The 5,000-nt window shown below is 40.0% G+C and overlaps 1 protein-coding gene across 4 annotated transcripts in view; it reads right to left on the bottom strand.

Annotated features, from left to right (window-relative positions):
* The window catches only part of LOC121868752 (dorsal-ventral patterning protein Sog-like), a 77,765-nt gene that overhangs the window by 37,990 nt on the left and 34,775 nt on the right, over positions 1-5,000 (bottom strand). The gene's annotated exons all lie outside the window — the stretch shown is intronic.

A 5,000-nucleotide genomic window follows, 5' to 3' on the forward strand; every position in this document is an offset into this window, starting at 1 on the left:
ATTTCATCTGTTCCCTATTCTCTTGTCTTAGTGTTTCTATGTCTGTTTTTCTTCGTTTCTTTCATCTTCATTTAAATATCTCTTTATTTTTTTTTATTTTAGTTAAGTTAAAATGTCTTCAAAAGTCATTATTCCGACATTTTTTTTTTCGTAAGACGTCTACACCAGGATTGTTGGCACCCAGTTCTACTTATACAACACCTGGTTAATTAGCCACCCCAGGTAAATATCTCATTAACCTGTTACTCCTTCAAGTCATCAATATATTGTCTATAATATATATTTTTTTAGGCATTATGTTACTTCCTTGTATGTGTGAGTGTATTGTTTATGACTATGGGCAGTGGGGGGTCATAGGCAATAGAAGTGTCATGTGGGCAATGGAAGGAGTGTCATGGGCAAGCTAAGACCACAAGAGAGAGAGAGAGAGACGTTCATAGGAGGTAAGAGGAGGAGGAGAGGAGGGAGGTTGTGACTCATCGTACACCCGTCTGGTAAACCCATCAGTATGAGTTAGGAGGAAGAGGTGGAAGGGGAGGTAGAGAGAGGGGGAGAAGAAAAACAAGATGAAGGGGAAGACAGGAGGAGGAAGAGGTGGAAAGGAGGTAAGAGAGAGGGGGGAAGAAAAACAAGATGAAGGAGGAACAGGAGGGAAGGGACAGAGGTAAGATCGTGGGTTCAGTTTGTGGCCTGCAGTTCAAAGTCTCATAAATGACTGTGAAGCTTGTGTGAGGTTACGTGGTGCGGGTATGGTGTGCCAGGTGTTGAGGTGTAGTGTGGGTGTTGGGGGTGTAGTGTGGGTGTAGAGGGTGTGGTGTGGTGTTGAGGGTGTAGTGTGGGTGTTGAGGGTGTAGTGTGGGTGTTGAGGGTGTGGTGTGGGTGTTGAGGGGTGTGGTGTGGGTGTTGAGGTGGTGTGAATTGTTGGAGGTGTAGTGTGGGTGTGAGAGAGATTGCCGTGTGGGTGTTGAGGGGCCATAGTGTGGGTGTTGAGGGTGTAGTGCTTAAGGTGTTGAGGGGTGTAGATGTGGGTGTTGAGGGTGTGGTGTGGGTGTTGGAGGGGTGTGGTGTGGGTGTGGGGTGTAGTGTGGTGTAGAGGGGTGTGGTGCTTTTGATTAATTTGAAGGGTGTAGTGTGGTGTTGAAGGTGTAGTGTGGGTGTGAAGGTGTAGTGTGGGTGTTGAAGGTGTAGTGTGGGTGTTGAAGGTGTAGTGTGGGTGTTAGAGGTGTAGTGTGGGTGTTGGAGGTGTAGTGTGGGTGTAGAGGGTGTAGTGTGGGTGTAGAGGGTGTAGTGTGGGTGTTGGAGGTGTGGAAGGGGGGAAGAAAGGGTAGAGGGCGAAAAGGAAGGAAGGGAGAGAGAAGGGAAGGTAGAAGGAGGGAAGGAAAGGTAGAGGGAGGGATGGAGAGATAGAGGGAGGGAAGATTGACATTTAAATATATATATTAAATAAATATTTAAATATTTTGTTCTTTATTTATACAACTTCCATAATAACACAGAACAACAATAATAATAATCTTTTAATAATAACAGACTTAAAGAATCTTGTTCGATATTTAATAATAATTTATCTCAGTAATATATAATTTTATAATAACAATCATTATTACTCTTATTTTTCTTGTCATTATATCGAGGTAAACAATACAGGAGTTCCAGAGGTAAACAATTTAAGAATGTTTTCAAGTTTTCGCGCCCTTGAGCAGCAGTCATGCATATCTTGAACCGGATTGGTCAAGCAAGATTAAATCTCGTTCGTTACTTTGCCGTGATTGGTGGAGGCGTGCGTGGTGTGAGAGTGTTGCCCCCTGGAGGGTTGCGGGAACATTAACCACCGGGGGAGCTTAAATATCAGCTCCTGGGCTCACACTTGTATAATGGTTTATGCTAAAGGAAAAACATTCAGAATTTCCAGCGCAATAAATTATCATAGTAATAAAATGGCTTAAAGGCGAAAAGTTGAAGGATTGAGATATATGTACGACGTTGATAAATTGTGAGAATAATCTTGCCAGGTCAGAATATTGATGGCGACATTCAATTGTTGAGACGTCTTTTCATCTGACTTATTTTCTTTTGCTTCTTCTCTAATCTATTCTTAATCACTCTCTGCATTCTTACTTTTCTTCTTATTAACAAGCGTTCTTATTATAAATTGTATTCGAGTTCTTTTATTTCCATTATCTTGGTAGAAGAAACGCGCCGCCAACATAAGAGAGAGAACGCTGTCACAAAATTTGACATTCTCCAAGACGAATAATGATCACTATCAAGATATAAATAAAATCCTAAGAACAGAATTGCAAAACCATAAATCTTTCAGGCGAATTTAACCAAACATAGATAATGTTACTTTCATAAAACTACACACAGCATTAGCTTAGGTTAGATTTGTTTAGGCTCGTTCTCTCCAAAACAAAAACAGTGTTCTCGTTCGTGGTATATTTCCCAACACTAGGTATCTCGTCTTGAGGATGGTGAAGAATTTAACACACTTATACACTTTACAGCCATTTATATCATAAGTGAAGTGTGTTAAGTGAAGTAAATGGTTTTATCGCATCAGGTGAAGCTCAGGAAGTTACCACGACGTATTATAATATAAACCAGTGTGTAAAATTTGGCCATAATATACTGTAAATACCAGTCCTAATAGGCCCCAGCAGAGATAGTGGAACCTGCTAAGAAACCATTCCATTTAACACCAGCGTCTTTCACTTCCCACAAATGAATAAATCACTGTTTTAACGCCTTGTTTGGGTCTTAATAGCTCATCAAAATTGTCCTCCACACACACACACACAGTTACATAAGTCATGGTTGCCACACATACGCTGATTCTTCTCTTTCTACCTAAACGTTCACTATATTTAAAAGTACTATCAAGGGCAGAGAGGGAATGACCTAACTTAAAATACTTCTTTAAATGAGATAAATAATATACAGTACAACCTCCATCTAACGGACCCTCGATATAACGACTTCCCTCTACATATAGCCTGTTAAATAAAAGTTTCACGGTACACAACAGCTGTAGTGTATTAGCGTTAATTACCGGCAAACTATGGTATGACATCTTTACATGTATCTAATAACACTGTCACGCCCCGGAGATTAATTAGTCAATATCCGGCCTCTATTTACAGGTTATATAAGGTTTAGGATACAATGGGCCTCTATTTACAGGTTATATAAGGTTTAGGATACAATGCTCCGTTATGAGTGGTATAAAGGTGAATGGTGGAGGTGTTTAGCTCTATATTACGTCATGATAAGGTCGATAGTCAGTAAGGAGGAGGAGGAGGAGGTGGGCGTGACATTTTCCCGCGTGATGTTTGTTTACCTGTGGCCGCTTTCTGGTTCGACACCCGGATACAGCATTCCAGTGTGTTCTCTCTCTCTCTCTCTCTCTCTCTCTCTCTCTCTCTCTCTTCACTCACCGACAGTGACCTTAACTTATGGCTCTGAGGTCGAGTCATAATACCCACATTAACGTAAGTTGTTGAGTTTAAAAGACCGATATTAAATAGAATTATCCAGTGAAATAAAATATCCATCAACGCTATAATATAATTCCAATATTTCTCCACGTAAGACTTAAAACAAAATACTAAATACTTATCCTGGTCGAAAATAAAACTAAAATTGTTACATAAATTTTCTATAATGGGCAAAAAAAAAATAATAAAAAATAAAAAAAATCTTGTCATAATAATAATCTGTAAATATAAACTAAATGCTATGGAAGGTTATCGTAAAAATGTGTAAATATTGTAAAGGTTAGACAGACCAGTTCGGTACACGCCCTTACGTCTTTAGATGTATGGGTCAGGGGAGATAGTGCTACATATACTGAGGTTAGGTTAGGTTAGGTTAGCTTAGGTTAGGTTAGGTTAGGTTAGGTTGGGTTAGGTTAGGTTTGGTTAGGTTAGAGGCGTGTGACCGACGATACAAATATATCTAATGGTTGTGACGTGATTGATGTGACCGAGGATATGACTCAGAGAAATGACTGAGTCGAGATAGAAACAGACAAAGAGAGAGAGAGAGAGAGAGAGAGAGAGAGAGAGAGAGAGAATCTATGACAACTCCCAAATTCAGACAAATGAAAGACCTAACAATAAAACCACATGAATAAACGATAATAACAGATAAACTCACAAACACAAATAAATATTAAGACGACCACAAGGCCTCACTCCCTAACCTCCCTCCCCACCCCCCCCTCTACCATAACCTCTCTCCTCCTCCACCATAACCTCCCCCTCTACCACCTCTCCTCCTCCCTCCACCATAACCTCCCCTCCATCCCCCCATAAGCTCTCCCACCATAACCTCCCCTCCACCATAACCTCCCCTCTACCATATCCACCACTCCCCTTCTCCTCCACCACCAACCTCCCCCCTCCCACCATAACCTCCCCCATCCACCATAACCTCCCCCCACCATAATCCGAGACACATAGTTTAAGGGAGTCGACCGGAGAATATATTTTGAGGTCGAAGTCGATGATATGTCGAATATCTTTAAGGTTTATGGACAGACAGACAGACAGACAGACAGACAGACAGACAGACAGACAGACAGTCCAAACATGTAAATTAACGACTGAGATCATAAATAAAATAAAACATTCAATATTTACAAAACAAAAGAAGATATAAAAATAATAATAATAATAAATAAAAGGACAAAAAAACAACAACAAAATTCCAATAATAAAAAGAAAAGCGAAATCTAAACATTCAATGACCTTCCTCTTTAACCTTCACCTTCTGACTCATTCTTACCCCTCCCAAGATAATCAACTGTGAATTTTGGGAATAAAGATCCGCTTCTAACTGTGAACGCTAATACAAACAGACTAACTAACCGATAGATCCAACACTTAATATTAAACAACAACTAAAACAGGATATCATAAAACAAAAAAAAAAACAAAAAAAAAAGGAATTTAAAGAAATCGGAGAGAGAGAGAGAGGTACGTAACCTCTCCGCATGA

Source organism: Homarus americanus, unplaced genomic scaffold, assembly GCF_018991925.1.
Source record: "Homarus americanus isolate GMGI-L3 unplaced genomic scaffold, GMGI_Hamer_2.0 scaffold30535, whole genome shotgun sequence".
NCBI lineage: Eukaryota > Metazoa > Arthropoda > Malacostraca > Decapoda > Nephropidae > Homarus > Homarus americanus.